The 17,004-nt window shown below is 52.1% G+C and overlaps 1 protein-coding gene across 6 annotated transcripts in view; it reads left to right on the plus strand.

The window, feature by feature from the left end:
- SGMS1 (sphingomyelin synthase 1) overlaps positions 1–17,004 on the plus strand; it is a 261,758-nt gene that overhangs the window by 51,235 nt on the left and 193,519 nt on the right. Inside the window, exon 1 of one of the 6 annotated variants that reach the window (XM_046028074.1) lies at positions 11,333–11,348. The exons of the other annotated variants lie outside the window; for them this stretch is intronic. The gene's annotated coding sequence lies outside the window, so the exon portion shown is untranslated. Of the gene's footprint in view, positions 1–11,332; positions 11,349–17,004 lie in introns of those variants that run through there. 6 annotated transcript variants of the gene reach the window in all.

Raw genomic sequence — 17,004 nt, forward strand, 5'->3', positions numbered from 1 at the left:
ATTACTTTGCTCTAAGCTAATTATATCTCCTTTCTCATTGGCCATGTGGGAAGCTTGGCCTTTTGGCTTGGCTCCTCTGGAAAGCAAAGACGATGCAGGATGCTGGTGACACCTGCTGGCGAAGCCCCAGGGCGGGGGGGGGCTGGGTTCGGCCTTGTGTGGCTAGCAGTGTCCAGGACCTCTGGGGACCCCATCTGGTGAGTGAAAGGGATTGACTGAGAGGCTCTCATCATCTCCCAGCACTGAAATTTTGTATTCTGACTCTGCATTTGGCAAAACCCCCCCCAAAAACAACCCCAAAAAACCACAACAAAACCAGAAACCAAAACAAAAAAACAACCACCAAAAAACCAAAAACCCCAAACAGCAATCGATCTGAATGCACTCAGGTGGAAGGGAGTGGAAGGACTTCTGCGACATGTTGTTGAGTGAGAAAAGCCACTCCTAGAACATTTTGTGCACCTAGAAAAAGGATACATAGTGATCTAATCTGATAACGGCAGTGGAAGGGAAGGAGGAAGGGAAGGACGGCACTTCTTCATTGATATTCCTTGGAACTACATTTTATGTGGTTATGTGACTTTTCGAGCCCTAAAAGAAAAGCAACCAGGCTCCGAGGTTTTGTGATTCTCCAGCTGGGCTGTGCCGGGGGTGGCCCTGGCATCAGCTCAGGGTCCTCCAGGGGCCGTGGCAGCCAACTCCCCAGGGCAGCCGCTGGCTGCGGATGAGAGGGGGTTGCCTTCCTGGATGAGGCGTGCACCTGTTGGGTTTGCAGACCCACTGGCTGTAACCACTTCCTGTCTGTGCCTGGACTCATGGGCGTTTGAGTTTACCACCTCTATTTTGAAATTTAAAAATAAAGAAGGTGCTTCTTAAAAATCCCTAACATTCAGTGTTTTGCTAGTTTAAGCCCGCTTTTCTGAATTTGCAATCTTTCCTGAGGTTTTGGTGTGTCCCAAGATGGCCCTTCCCTGACTGACAGACGGGACAGCGTGGCCTTGTGTGTTTATTAACACGTATGCGTATGATTGTGTATCTGTCAGCGCCCGGTGAGTGTTGTTCTCTCCTGAGTGTGGCCAGAAGTGTGACTTATTTTCCTTTTTTCCGCAGCCCCGTCAATGGTGTAGTTTCTACCATAACTGCTTACTGTGAGCCCTGCTTCCACAGCCCCTCACTTGCCTGGGTCGGATGGCTGGGGCTGTAGTCCTGGTGTTGATTCTGAATTCCCACCAGCTGGGCTCTGAGACCCCTACTCTCTGTGCTTCTTGCTAGGTCCCTGCTTTTCTCTGTGCCTCCAGGGGTGACTTCGGACCTTTCAGGTCTGGTGGGCATAACTGCTGGCTGCCTCCTGGCATTTGCTGTAGCTTCGTGGCTGCTGCTTGCAGGGCAGAGTGACGGCGGCTGGCATTGGGGGTGGGCTGGTTGGGAAATTTGTTGGTTGTGTTGAGGTCACTCCTTTTCATCCGTGCCCTATGCGACCTGGCAACTCTTGTGATTCTTACTGAAGCAAGGGAGATCTCCATCTGTCTTCTGTCTCTTACGCTGTTAGTCGGGACCCTGTGCCCTAGTGCCCCCACTAGGGAAGGTGGCTGCTTTCACCATTGTTGGAGGTTCTTAGTTCCAGTGTCCCAAGGAGGTCTTGGTCATTTTGCTTGTGATATCTGCTGGTGTCTTCTGCACGTGTGAGGCTTCAAGGCCCATCCTACTTCACCAGGATTCTAGAGAATATCCAGATTAGCTTACAGAGCCACAGCTTTCTTCAGAACTCTGGATCATGACACCCAGAAGAACAGCAAGGATGTATCCTGTTTCAGAATCTTTCTCTCTTCTTACGTCAGCCTTTCCTTTGGCTCTTTTAAACTAATGGCCAATGGAGTGTGTTGCTCATCAGGAAAGAAAACACTGACTTTCCCAGGGATGCTACCATTTTAGTAAAAGCTCTTCAGGGTTTGAGTCAGAGGTCTGAGTCTGAAGCACTTTGTGACCCGGTGTTTATGACCAGGCACGTGGCGCCCCGGTCGGCTGGCTGTGCCATTGGGTGTGGCAGCACATGGCACTTAGGTGGCCCTGGGGAGTAGGAGCAGCGGAGTGGCTGGGAGATGGACAACCGGAGAACTCGTGTGCATTAGACCAAGACCCTTCAGCTCTGCTGTTTGCAGGTGTCTTCCTCTATTCCTGTGTTCGGGCCTCTCAGAATGAGCTCATCCATTGCTCTGACCATAACCAGACGTTAAGAGGAAGACAAGTGAATGCAGAATCAGCAGCTTAATAACATAAAAAATGGGCTTTTGGGGGGCCCTTGGCCCTAACTGATAGAGATCACCCGTTCTGGAAGAGTGATTTTAGGCATTTTCCTGAGCGACGTGAATTTCATGCTTGACATTAGGTATGGGTCTTGGAGCTTTCAGCTGTCATAATTTATCAAGTCGGAGACCCAAAAGCTGTGATTCAGGGAGGCAGGCATGAACATTTCCACGTGCCTTACCTTGCCGAGGTAATTTCAAATGTCCTAAGGTAGAAATTGGGTGAAGATGTAAGTTTGTCAGTCTGAGAATAAAAGAATATGAGATTTGGCTTGGGGTGAAAGTGGATTTTTTTGGCCTCTAAATAGCAGTAACAATGTAATGTATTAACATGATGTAGTTTTCATGCCCCAAATGTTTATTGTATGTCAGGAACCGTATGAAGTATCTTGTATACTTGACCTCATCTGATTCACAAAGGAACTTTATAGCCCCATTTTACAGATGAGACAGCTGAGTCGCAGTAAGGATAAACATGTGACCAAGGCCCTGTAATTAACTAGTAAATGTTGGAGCTGGCACGTGAAGCCAGGTGGTTTACTCCAGGTCCAGAGTCCTAACGCACTGACTTACACTGTTTCCCTGTAAATGACTGATGAAACCTCACTGGTCCAGGCTCATTGCAACCTAATAGTGGACAAGGCTGATTTGACTGCATATGGGATTGTTTAATGTCCTCGAAGAGCATGGCACCCTGACTGGTGTGGTATGTCGGATTCCTGTGTGACACAGTCCCTGTGTTGGGGCTGCTGTAACAAATTACCAGAAACCTGGTAACCTAAACGGCACACATTTATTTTCTGTCCGTTCTGGAGGCCAGAAACCCCCAGACAGTTGTCCTGGGCAGGCTGTGCACCCTCTGCAGTTTCCGGGAGAGGAGCTTTGATTGCCGCCTCCTGTTTATGATGGCTGCCACCGCTCCTGGGCTCGTGGCACATTCCTCCCGGCTCTGCCTTCTGCTCACATGGCCCCTTCTTCTGTCTGGTGCTGACCACTCTGGGCCTCCCTCTTGTTAGGATACCTTTGATTGCATTTAGGACCCTGCCTGATAATTTCCCCATCTCAAGATCTTTCACTTAATCACTCCTGCAAAGTCCCTTTCCTTTCCTGTTCCTCTCCGTTCCTTTTCCTTTCCTCTGTTCTCTTCTCTCCTCCTCCCCTTTCCCTTTCCCTTCCGTTCTCTGCCATATAAGGGAATGCAGAATCCCAGAATGCAGGGATTAGGAACTGGGTATCTTTTTTTGGGGGGGGCATTATTCAGCCCACCACAGTGACATATAGAAAGAATTAGAGGGGCGCCTGGGTGGCTCAGTGGGTTAAGCCTCTGCCTTCGGCTCAGGTCATGATCCCAGGGTCCTGGGATCGAGCCCCGCATCCGGCTCTCTGCTCAGCGGGGAGCCTGCTTCCCCCTTTCTCTTTGCCTACTTGTGATCTCTCTCTCTGTCAAATAAATAAATAAAATCTTAAAAAAAAAGAAAGAGAACTTTACTTTGTAGTACTATACTTAATCTCAACAGTTTCCTAATTGTTCCGCAGGACACGGATGCTAAAAATGTGGAAAAACCCCCTAGCCAAGCCAGACAGATTTGAGATGGAATGTGTAAAATATCCCTCTTAAGGAGATTCACAGCGCACAGTGCCGGCTTGGAAATTCCTCTGACAAGGAAAGCTGCTTAACTTCATTGAACCCGGGCTCCCTTGGACTTAGTTGATTACAGAACACTTCCGAGCGGAGGGTGCCCCTCTTGGCGTGTGCTGAGAGCTGTGAATGAGCTTTAGGAAGTGCTGACTGTCCGCTGGTCTTGGAAGGCCTGGAGTGTGTCCTAACTGACTTTGTGTTATGTAATAACTTAAACGTGCTTGGAATTGACTGGGAAGAACAAAACTTGTACAAATACACAAAGTCGAGCAATAATATATGATGATTTTTAATGATTTAGCTGGTGTACCAGGGGAGTTGTAGCGTCCAGGTGTGCTCTAGGTTTTGATAAGGGAAAACCTGTTCTTAAATGGAATGATCGGGGTGAGTCTTCAAGGAGGAGGGGCCCTTGCTCCTGCAGGTGGAGGGGAATTGGGGAGTGCAGCCTCGTGGGAGCAGCTACCATAACCCACAGAAGGAGGAGAGAAGCTTCAGGGGTCGTGTGGTTCCTGCCTCGAATGTCCATCCAAGGTTTGGACTTGACTTTCTAGGCCCAGGCATTGATATGCTAGGTATAGCCTTGGGGCCAATCCAGTCCTCCGCCTGTGTTTATAAAGTTTTGTTGAAACCGGCCCCTTGTTTGCATATTGTAAATGGCTATTGGAGTGCTGTGTGGCAGAGTAAGGTAGGGTAGGGTTGGGAAGCTTAAAAGAAATGCTCTCTGGGCCGACGCAGGGAGAGTTGACCAGCCTTGATTTGGGTAAGTGGGAGCTGTTGAAGGGCCTGATCTGGGAGGTGTTACCTCAGGGGTGTGTGGAGGATGGATTGGAGAACATGAGGCCCAGGAAGGACCGTGGCCCTGAAGACAGGAGAGGAGGGAGCAGAAAGACGTTTTGGACTGCAGCCTGGTTGTGGGGTAGGGAGATGAAGGAGCCAGAGACAATTTCTAAAAATAAACTTAGTTTTAGAACGGTTTTAGATTCAGAGAAAAGTCGGGAAGATAGTACAGGGCGTTCTCACGTTCCCCACACCCAGCTTCCACTACCGTTAGATCTCACGTCCGCGTGTTCGCTTGTTGTAACTAGCGATCTGCTGTGGATACGGGGGGAGTCAGTGAAGCCGTCTTTCACTCAGATATCCTTGGTGTTTGCCTTGTGTCCCCCCGGGTCACGGGGTCCCCATCAGGACGGCACATCTGTCTCCTCAGCCTCCTGGGTGGCTGGGCTCTGGTTGCTCCTCAGACGTTTGTTTTGGATGACCGTGGTACTTTGGAGAACCACTCAGGTGTTACGTATGTTTTGTAGACCGTGTCTCAGCTGGGATTTGTCTAATGTGTCCCCCCAGTTAGATCGGGACCCTGGGTTCCACTGAGCAAGACCGCAGAGGTGAAACACCATTTTCACCCCCGTCTCCAGTACATAGCGTCAGTTCGTGTTTGTCATGGGGTCCCACTATCCAGTGGCTTCGTTTTTCCCTTCCCATACGCTCCTCTCTGGAAGAAGGTGACTGTGTGTGGTGCAGCCGGAAGGACTGGGGAGTTAGGCCGCCGCTCTGGAGGGCAGCGTATCGCTCATCCGCTTACATCAGCAGCGTTCATGGCTGCTTAGCTGACGCCCCCGTCGACCTGGCTTTGGCTCTCGGGAGCTCTCGCACCTGGCTCCTGAGTCCTCAGACAGGCTCCCACGTGTGTGCGTGTGTGCGCGCGTGTGCACAGGTGTGTGCATGTTAGTGCTCTTTCTGGCCCTGCGAGAGGCTTCGGGCTCATCTTGTGTAATTCCCGCTCCAGCCCTAGAATCAGCCACTTGTCCAAGGAGCTGGGGCCAAGGTGAATTTTGAAATTTCTGTCGGGCCGGACTGCCTCTGGCTCTATCTTACAAACTCCTAGTGCCTGGATGAAGTGGGGGAACGAGGCAGGCCCCTGACATGGAGGCCTGCATAGGGGCCAGGCAGAGGCGGAAGTTGAAGAAGGAGTCTGGGGGTGGCGGAGGGAGCGGCGGGGCCAGCTGGCCCGCTAGGTTGGTGCACCTTTCGGGGCTGGCAGCGGGTGGTGTGCCTCTGGAAGGCAGAGGCTGGCCGCTGGGGGAGTCTGGAGCAGTGGAGGGCTGGGGAGAAGGTGGGGGCCAGCAGCGCTGCTGTCGAACCCGGCCAGGCCTGACTCCGTGTTCGTCAGGGGTGTAGGAAAGCCAAGAGAAGGGGTGCGCTGGGATCGTTGGTTGGGCAGCCACAAAGAGATGAGAATGAGGGAGCATAGTTTATGGTTTCTTCCCTGCGAAACTGCTCAGAGGGAAGAGCGAGGCCAGGCGGGACCCTCCGGGAACCCTGTTCGCTCACCAACGACGGCCGCGTGCAAGGGGGGAGGAACGAGCGGAATTAGTGCCTGAACAGTTTGTTCACTTACAAACAATAAACTTAATAAAAATAAAGAAAGGTTGTCTTGAAACATCTCTGCTGCCTTGTCGTTACTGATGTGTGGCGTCTCCTTGTCTTGGCAAAGAGTCAAAGCCAGATGTGAGGTCTGCCCACCATGGAACATCGCGACGGTCAGGTCGATGCAATGGGAATTTTAATGTAGTTTTCCTAGCAATCTCCAGTTAATCTCAGAATTATTTCTGCTCGAGCTTCCTGCTTGGACCTCATTGCGTGGTGTTTTATTTGAAAAGTTGCGGTGCTTCTGACATCAGTGACGGCAGAGAGAGATGCTGGCTGAGCCGCGCTTCTTAGAGGGAACGTGCTGGGGACACTGAGTGCTAGTCTGGCGTTGCTCACTGGCATTGCAAACTTGTCATTTCTTTCCCTTGTAATTAGGGGGATAAGTGCTATTCTACTGTAATGTACGTATTTTGTAATAAGAAAAGCACAGTTAGCAAACTGCGGTATGACCTAAACTTCGAAAATCACTTTTTTTTTTTTTAAGATTTTATTTATTTGACAGAGAGACACAGTGGGAGGGAACACAAGCAGGGGGAGTGGGAGAGGGAGAAGCAGGCTTCCCACCGAACAGGGAGCTTGATGCGGGGCTCGAGCCCAGGACCCCAGGATCACGACCTGAGCTGATGGCAGCCGCCAACCAACTGAGCCACCCAGGCACCACTTAATATCACTCTTTTTACTCCTGAGACTGTATTGGACGCAAATGCTGATTCTGCGGTCGAGTCCGACTGTGTTGTTAGTTCAGCCAGGCTCCGCTGCTGGGATTCGTGTGTTTGGTTCTCTAGAAACAGCGTCTAGCTCTGCCGTGCCTTGTGTCCACCTCCGTCTCCTGTGAGTGCCTTCACTTGGTCAACCAGACCGTCCTCCTTCGTGTGCCCCTGGCACGTTCCTGTCCGCTGGGAGCCTCGGGTGGGCTCACTGCCACATAGCATCCCCTACTTTGGGGCGGACACAGCATCTCGTTAAAGAGTAATTTCAGGGTATTTATTTATTTTTAAAAAGATTTTATTTATTAGTGACAGAGAGAGAGAGAGAGCACGTAAAGCAGGGGGAGCAGCAGAGGCAGAGGCAGAAGCAGGCTTCCTTCCCGCTGAGCAGGGAGCCTGACGTGGGACTTGATCCCAGGACCCTGAGATCGTGACCTGAGCTGAAGGCAGCCGCTGAACCAACTGAGCCACCCAGGCAGCCCTTGGAGAGGACACCTGTAAAGACCCTGCGGGGACGGTCACTGTCTGTGAGCCTGTAATGCTGGGTGTCCCGCGTCTGGCGGTGGCAGAGGGGCCCTGACTGCTGCGACCGAGCTTGTTAGTGACGCAGCCGTGTCAGCCACAGAGCTAGTCCCATCCCGTGTTCTTGATTTTTCATGATGCTGCACACGTGCACCGTTTTCTCCCTAGAGTGAGGAAAGCCATCAGGACTGGCTGCATTTCGCTTCTCTCTTCCTCTCTTTCAGACAGAAACTATGAATAATTTAACCACAGTATTTACCAGGCACAAGTGGGAGATGAAGGTAGTTTCAGTGGAATGAGCTCTAAAGGGAAGTCAATGGCCCGTGTCCTGTGTTTCTCTTTGGGGCAAATGAGAAGGCGTCCTGCTTCCCGGGGCTCGCGGCCTGCAGGACTGAGCTTGTCGATGGAGGTGCCGTGCGCTGCAGGTGCGCCAGCCGTCAGCCAGGACGGACCCCGCTCATCCTCTCTATTCTCTCCGCCTTCACATTTTCAAAACCCTGCAGGCTCCAGAACTGCAGGTTGCAGGAAGGATCTGTTTCATTTTTGCTACACTTGGCAGTTCGTCAGACTGTATTGTTTGTCTCAGCTTTGTGGCGAGCACTTTTGATTTAAATTTTCTATTAAGGAAAAAAAACGAATGTGAGCAAAAAGTGAGCTCAGATGTGGCCGAAAATGTGTCTGAGAGATGGGAACTTGTGCAAATGACGTGGAGAAGACTTGCAAACCGGCTGTCTTTTCTGGAGTAAGTTCGTGTTGTGGTTGATCTAGAAGTGCCTCGAGGAGAGCTCGGGCTGCCTGGGGCTTTGACGCCATCTGCCGCATGCCCCTCTGCTGGGCTGAGCTCGCCCTGCATTCTCCTGGGCTACAGCGGCCTCACTTGTGAACCAGGGACAAGGAATGTTCTCTCAGAGTTGCTGTGAAGGTGAGCAGGTCCATTCACAAAGGCGTCAGGCAGCCCCGGCCTTCGGGAACTGTCCCCTCCTGCCATTTCTGTTGTCTGTTCCTGCACATCCTGTCGGCACGTCTGCACATCACCTACGCCCCCTAAGGACTGTTTTTGTCCTCACAATGGTCTCTTCAGCAGAACAGGTTCCGACTTGGTCCTGGAGGCTGTGCGGGAGGTTTGGGGGTGGCTCCCCTGGAGTGTCTCTGAGGAAGTCCATTCTCTTCTGTTGTTCCCCCTTAAGTCAGTGTTGAGTTTGATGTTTTTCTTTCACATTTCCTTTTTAGGCTTTAAAAGGCATTTGGAATCAAATCAAGTGAAAAAATGTTTTAGTTTAAAGATGTACTTGAGGGGCGCCTGGGTGGCTCGGTTGTTGGTTTTGAGATCGGAGCCCCCGTCCTGATGTTGTGTCCGTGAAGGGCCGCTTCCAGGATGACGGGTGATGCCGCGTGCTGCACTGGTGTTCACCGTCCACACAGCCTGGGGCTGGGCAGGCCGGGGTTCAAGGCCACGATCCAGGCTGGGCCCTCCCCGCTGATGTGGGGATCACGGAAGAAAGACGAAATTCTGTTGGTGTGCCATGTTTAACAAGGCTGGAAAAGGCTGAATCTTTAGGAAATGCTTTCAGTAGCAGGAGTTTTCTGGTTGCGTGAATTAAGTTGTTACGAGAGATACAAAATTGCAGTAAGTGCTGTAATTTAGAAAATCAGATTTACGGGATCATGTCTCTGTTGGAAGAAGCCTTTACAGGTGTAACAGCGTAGCTAGTGTAAAATGCAGCCAGACCGGAGAGCAGAAGGTAGTGAGTGAGTGTTTTCGGGCTCCTCCTCCTCCGTGCCTGTGCCCCTGGATTTTCAGATCTTATGCCTTCTCAGACGTTCTCTGCCCTGGCTGGTCTGCTGCCTTGTGGGGTGGCCGTGGGAACGTCCCAAGCACTCAGCCAGAGCGGGTTTCAGTCTTGTCCCTGTCTGTCCTGCCCTGTGTGGTTTCCAGATCTAGCTGCTGGTGGTCGTGCCTCCAGAAAGCATCCCAGGTCCCCCCACTTGTCCCCTTCCCGTTGCCGTCCTCCTGGTGCAGTTAGGAGGCTCTAGAGCTTCCCCTCTGAAAATGCAGATCTAGTAATTCACTGCCCCCCACAACCCCAGATAGAACACACACCTCCATCCCCCGGCTGTTCTGTCGGCTGCTGGAGTTGAGTCTCACCGCCTCAGAGCCCCGCGTGGCCTGGCTGGAGCCCGCCGTCCCCAGCACTGCCCGTCTCTCTTCCTCTCGGGAGGCCTTCTGTGGTGGCTGGGTACCGGTTCCCCAGGGAGCCCTTCACTTCCACTTTCCTCCCTCCTCCTTAAGATTTTGCTGACTGCCCTTCTTTCTCCGGGTCTCCCCTGAAGCACCCGTCTGTCAGGGAAAGCTGTAGCGTCGAGGTCGCCTCCTCACGTTGCTCTGTTTCCGTTGGTGACACTCACCATGCTCGGGTGTGTCCTGAGTCCTAGCGTACCACCCAGCATGTGGCAGAGCCTTCGTCATATGTGGTGAGGGCAGAAATGGGAGCTGTGATGTTTAGGAGCATTTTAAGTGCTTCTGGGTACTCTGAGCGGTGGCACGTCCAGTAAACGTGGGCCCAGATGCCACCACCTGTCTCACCCGAGCTCCCCACAGGCCCTGTGGATGTACCACTGCTCCCCTCCCCTGGGCTGGCTTTCCTGGGGCTGCACTCTGGGCGGCTGGGTCTGGTCTGCGTGTCTGAGCTGGCATGAGACCTGTCTGCCATTTCTGTCTAGCAGAAGAAGGCAGAACATTCCAGATGCTTCCTGTATGGTTCTCCAGACAGTCGTGTTGACTCTTCACGTGGCCCGTCAGGCAGGTGTAGATAATCCGATGGTTAGGTGAGATCATCTTTCTTGGTGATACAGTAGGAAAGCATTTCGAAATTACTGAACGCTTGTTCAAGTGGGAGGGGCTACAGTTACATACAGTGTGCTTTGATAGGACACGTGGGCAGCTACCCACCCTTCCGTGGAAACTAGAGGGCAAACTGCACTTGTCTGGCTACGCAAGAGCGTAGGGACTTGACTAATTTTCTTTCCGAATTAGGCTGATCTCTTATTTCTCTTTTATGTTTACTAGATGTTTAGTTTTCCATTTGCTAGCGAAGCATACATTTCAGGGAGACAAGGTCGAATGTCAGGAAGGTGTTGTTTTCAATTTCTGGGTCTGTGACTGTGGCAGCTCCTCACAGAGGCCCCCGGTGGGTCACCTGTTTCAGGGACACTGGGCAGGGGTGAAATTGTGGCTTCCTGCTCCCACAGCTTCACTTTATCAGGGCCAGAAGTCTGCATTTTAACTGAGCTTTTTGCATTTTAAAGTTCTAGAAGTTTCAGGACCTCAGTCCCAAGGGTCTCTCGGGCGTCAGTTTTCAACAGGATCTCTACAAGGTGGCTCGTTCACTGCCCTGTGCAGGCTCACCTGCACGTAGAGCTGACGAGCTGACGACAGGAAACAGCCCTGCCAGCGCTGTGCGGTGAGAGGCGGGGAGGTTGGCAGTGGCTGAGGCTGAACTAGCCAGTGACCTTGTTCAGCTGGAGCAGAGAAGATCAACAAGGGGCATTGTTCTCTGGGCCTCTTGGGAACAATGGTGCTTTGACCACAGCTGCAGTGGGCGGAAGGGAGCCGGGCAGGGGGCTGGCCTCCTGGGTCCTACAGGGAAGGGCAGAGCCTCTGCTGTGGGAGGGCCGCCTTGTCCTTCACCTTCACCAAGACTCACCAGACGCCGCCCTCCCTGGACGCCCAGGACGTGGGGAGCAGCAGTAAGTGTTTTTCAGCGGTTGGCATTGCCAAGTGTGTAGAAAGTGGGGTCCTGGAGTTTGCTTATGTGATCAGCTTAAAGCAGAGGAAACCCAGCAAGTCGATGAGAAACCATTTCATGGCCAACTTAAACTCTGGACCGGACCCGTGAGAAGCTACCCGCTACCCTCCCCTCATTCATACCACAGCCTGCTCTGTGCCTCCACCTTCCCGGTCTCCTGTAATCTTTATGGGACTCACGGCTTGCCCTGCACAATTCTGTATCTGGGTTAGTTTGGTTTTCTGTCATCTGCCGAGTGTCCGTTCCAGCTCACCCAGGAGAAGGAAGGGTTCCCACTGGGGGATAGTGTCTACCCCTGCTTCCCCCCCCTCCCCCCGTGGGCGTCTAGAACCCTGTGAGGACATGTGTGGTTGTCCCGATGACAGTGGGGGTGTGTGTATGAGCATTTAATGTTGTGACCGTGTGGGATGCTGAGTGCCCCTCGGTCTTGGGGACAGTCCCACACACTGAAGACTTGTCCCCCATGAGAAGCTCTGTATCTTGTCCGGCGCTTCCTTGAGACTAGGCTCGCCATGTGGTCCATAACGAACCCGTGTGGCTCCATAGACACCGATGAGGTTAATCACGTGCTGGGGAAATAGACAAGTGGCTGAAGCCCACTTCCTGGGGGCTAGCTGTGCTCGGCCGGTGACGGTTCTGTTCCTCTGGGCTTCTGCGGTGTTGCTTCACCCTTCCAGAGGGCATGGTGTAGACAAGAGTTATGAGCTAGAATAATCCTGAGTGGCTGCTCCTGTCCCTATTCAGAGACACTGGCTGCTTGTTGTCCCCGGGCGCGTGGTGCTGCCGAGTCCATTAGGTGTCACATCGTGAGAGGAGTGGCAGCAGAGGACCTGGGATTTTAGCCCTGGCACCCGCCCAGTGACTGCTCTTAGTACTACGAGGTTTGGGATTTGGGGCGCACAAGCCTTCTGGAGTCACTGTGTGACCCCTGCAGCTCCCGTGGGGAGGAAAAGAAGGTTTGGACTAAGGATCAGATGGGATCCAAGCAGGGTTCCGGAATATGTGCTGGTCCGTATCAGTCCCTGAGTTAGAGATGTCGGAGAAAGGACGGTGGCTCATCATTTAGGAACGGAAAAGGATGAACAGACAGGATGGCTTCAGACCTTATTTTAAGAAAGGACTCAGAGGTTATGCTAATAAGCCAGATAGCTTCTTGAACTAAGTATATCCCCGAATACTAGAGAGTTTGAGTATCTTGGAAACTAGATAAGAGTTAGGTTCACAGTGAGGGTGGCAGAGACAGACCGGGGAAGTTCAGCCACAGACAGCTGAGAACAGTGTGGGCTGACGTGACTCAGCCGTTTCCCACGAGGTCTCCTGTGGCCACAGTGAAGGGACGTGTCCTTCCTGTGACTCAGTGAGCCGGCTCCTCCGAGTACTTTCTAAGGAAATGGGCACTGCTGTGTCCAGAGGTTCAGCTCTGAGAACGCTTAGTGAATGAAGGTGCTGTTACCATGACAACGATGGGATGGAAAGTATTGACATGAGGTACAGTGTAGGACAAATAGCCTGTAGGGAGCATACAGGAACATAGTAACACTTCAGTAAATAAACTGTAAACATGGAAGGAAAGTCCTGGAAAGGCCTTAGTCTGAAGCTTCAGGTGGATTAGCTCTAAGTGGCCAAACTCCAGGGACCCGGAATTCTTCCTCAGGCGTTTCCTACTTAGAATGTCTAACATGGACACGTATCATAATTTTTGTAATTAAGACAGCTTCATACACTAAATAAAAGCATGATCTCAGGGACGAACTTTTATCCAAATATTTTAATGTTTAATCATTTTTTAAAAAAGATTTTATTGTCAGAGAGAAAGAGAGAGCCTAAGAGCACAAGCAAAGGAGCAGCAGGCAGAGGGAGAGGGAGAAGCAGGTACCCCGCTGAGCAGGGAGCCCGACGGGGGTTTGATCCCAGGACCCTGAGATCATGACCTGAGGCAAAGGCAGACGCTTAACCCACTGAGCCACCCAGGTGCCCCTGTACTTAATCATTTTTAAATCCAGATAGTCCCGGTATTGGGATTCTAAGGAGCTATGAGGTGCTCACATCTTGTTTGGAAGTAGTTGATCTCAGGCACCAGGAAGCGAGGGTTGTGATTATCGGGAATGAATGTGGGTGGGGGAAGCCTCGGGTGATGTCACATCAGTATTGTCAGTCTAATACCTTAATACTACAAGACGAACTTCAGTTTCCTGCTTGGAAACTCCCAGGAAAGCCTGCACTGCAACATTGTACACCCCTGTCTCTCCCAGGCTGGGGAACACCCACGGAGCCTGGGCTTGGCTCCCTCGCCTACAAAGCAGCTAAATCAGAGGTGAGAGTCTCAGGGGACATCCCTACCTCCCAGATGAGTCAGGTTTCCAGCTGCAGGCCTCGTCCGCGAGGGGCTTCCCATTCACAAGGTGAGGCTGCAGAGCTGTCTCTGTGAATCAGCCTGTTAAGAATTTAGATCTTGGGTGCCTGGGTGGTCCAGTCGGTTAAGCAACTGCCTTTGGCTCTGGTCACGATCGTGGAGTTCCAGGATCGAGCCCCACTTTGGGCTCTCAGCTCCATGGGGAGTCTGCTTCTCCCTCTGACCTTCTCCCCTCTCATGCGCGTGCTCACTCTCTCTCTAATAAATAAATAAAATCTTAAAAAAGAATTTAGGTCTTGTAAGCAAATGCTTTGCAGCAGCATTTCTTAGAATAAAGTCTGTTGGATATGATTATGAGAAGGCACCACGGCATTCAGAGAGACGGGTAAGGGACACACGGGTTTGTGTGAGGACACAGGTGAGCACATCCGGCAGCCTCTGGGCCCCCCACATCTCATGTTTAGTTCGCTGAGGCTCTGGAAGCCAGGCCGGCTTTTGGGTCTGGTAACCCTGAGTTTGCTAAATGTAGTTAGCTCTGGAGTTTTCTTTTTCTTGTAAGGATTTTTACTCTGTGAGTGAGTGCGCCCTGTCTGTGGGCGAGGCACTCCGAGAAATCTGGAATCTTTTCCCGGATGTGGGGCGTGCTCACTGCTCTGGGAACACTCAGGTGAGGATGGAGTTGACAGAGAGATAAGAAGTGTCAGTCTGGGTGGGTGATAAGCAGCCTGTGGGGACTCCCTAGGATGCTGCTTTCTCTAAAAAAACCTCGAATGACAAAGGTTGGCAAGAAAGGCATCATTGTATTCTTGCGTGTCCCCTTTCTTCTAATCTCCCTTCATAGAGCATATATTATCAGATGGAACCTTCCTTCACAGATTTTGTTAACAAAACAGTGGGTTTTTCAGGATTTCCACCCGATTTCTTCTTGGGAGGAGCACGGTGGCGGCCGCTGACCCCTGGCCGCAGTCCTGGGCCCTGTTTCCCCTGTGCTGGACGGAGGGCTGCGTAGGTTGGAGGGCTTGTGAGCCGGGGGTGGCTCCCCCCATACCCCCAGGCCCCAGAGATGCCAACTTCCCCATGTGCCCGGCTCTGTTGCTGAGCCCGGAAGTGTGCGTTCAGGCTTGTTGCCGGTGCGGGTGGGGCTGGTGTCACTCTCTCTGGGACTGTCACTGTGTGGGGGGTGAGCCTCAGAAGTCAGGCTTCCCATGTCTTGGGGGTTACAGACTTGTGCCTCTTTGGCTCCATGGGAGCCAGAGACTGGGGCTGTAGAAGGAGAATATACACAGGAGGTGTTTTCAGTAAAAGTTGTAGAGGCCTCTGGTCAAGAAAATTCTAGACTTTTCTTTAGTCTAGAAAAAGATGTGTCAGTGACGAACGTGGAAAGTCCACGAAGCCCAACGTCAGGATCACGCCGACAGTGCGCGTTCCATCGACGGGAGCAGCAGCCTTCGTCAGGCACAGCCAGGCCTCTGGGGGGCCGACTGGAGATCCGGCCTCCTGAAGGCCATCATGCAATGCGGGGCTCCCTTCCTCCTGCCCGCAGCCCCCAGCGTGAGGCCTGGACACTCGGCCAGGCCCTCCTCTGTGGCCCTGCTGGAAGGAAGGGCACCAGAATAGGTCAAATGACCCCGGGAATACAAGGGTGCACTTGTCTGACTTCAGCAGGAACAGAGACATTTTCCTGTTTTCATCACATCGGACCCATCCGGGAGAGCAGTGAAAAGAACATTCTTGAAAAATAAAGTCTTTATTAAAGCATCCCTCTGCCCCACCAAAGAGCCCTGTAAGAGATGGTGGCATGGCACCCGCGAGGCAGCTTCAGGGAGGAGCTCGATGTCCAGACGCCCCTTTGTTCTTCGGGCTAACCTGTCCTGATCCGGGTGCAGTCACAGACATGGGGAAGCCCGGTGAGAGATGCTGGGGGAGGAGCCGTCCTTCTCTTTCCTCCCTGATGGGAGCACTGAGAACACAGCCTCCTGTAGTTGTGCACCGACGCGAGGAGCATTTCGTGACGATGCCGACGTGGGGGCCGTGAGAGAGGAGAGACCTGCCGAGCACCCCCTCCATAGGGTCCAGGGTCCGCTGGGGGCGCTGATGTCACGACGCGGATCCCAGGGAGCTGGCCGTCCTGTCCCACCCACACGCACACTGGTGCACAGATGGACAGGAGCAGGAGTATCTTTCAGGATATCCCCTGAATATCTCCGGGGCCGCCAAGTGTTCTTTGCTCCATCAGACGGGGCCGCACCTCTCCCTCCACTGAGCTGCTCCAGACAGACCCTCTTCAGAACCAGCGCAGGCCTGTTTCTTAGCAATGGCCGGGACACAAATACAAAAGACTTTTTTTTTTTCTTAAGATTTTATTTATTTGGGAGAGAGCAGGAGCAGTGTGTTGTGGGAGGGAAGAGGAGAAACGGACTCCCCGCTGATCAGGGAGCCTGACCTGGGGCTGGATCCCAGGACCCTGACATCATGACCTTAGTCGAAGGCAGATGCCTAACCCACTGAGCCCACCAGGCGCCCCATGACGAGGTACTTTTTAAGACAATATTGTTTCTCTTAAGTGCCTCCCTGAGCAGTATCTGCATGCTTCCGTGAGCTGGGAGAACACCACCAGTGCTCTGTCCGCTTACTTGGCGCATCTTGCCGATTCCTTTTCTACGTGTGCGTGTCTGTGTGTCGCATTATGCTTGCAAGAACATTTTGGTATCCTGCTTTCTTCAATATCCTAATGATTTCTGCCTGAGTATAGTTCATAATGGCTGCATACTGTTCTACCATGTGGCTGTTTCCTAGTTTCTCAAACCCTTCCCAGTAGTTGATCCATTAGGTACTTTTGCATTTTCTAGTAGTGAAGAGTGATGATCAACGTTGATACATAAAATTTTATCCCGATTTCTGATTATCTCCTTGAGGTTTCAGCGGAGCTGGGTCAAAGGGCAGAAGCATTTTACGATCTCGGTACAGGATGGCAGATGTTTTACCTGATCCTCACTAGTGTTGAACACTTTTTTTTGCTAACGCTGATTTACTAGGAAAATTTGACATTGCTTCACTTTACATACGTTTACTTCACATGCTGAGCCCAGGTCCATTTGGCAAGTTGTTAGGATGCCAAATGGTTTATTTTAACTTGTTTTTTGTTCTGCAAGTGACCCATGAGTACATCTCCTGAAAGATTTGAACCGTGCTGACAAAGTCCCTTGGACCGTCTTCTCCGCCATCCCCCTTCCGGCCCCAGGGG

This window comes from Meles meles, chromosome 13 (assembly GCF_922984935.1).
Source record: "Meles meles chromosome 13, mMelMel3.1 paternal haplotype, whole genome shotgun sequence".
NCBI classification, from domain to species: domain Eukaryota; kingdom Metazoa; phylum Chordata; class Mammalia; order Carnivora; family Mustelidae; genus Meles; species Meles meles.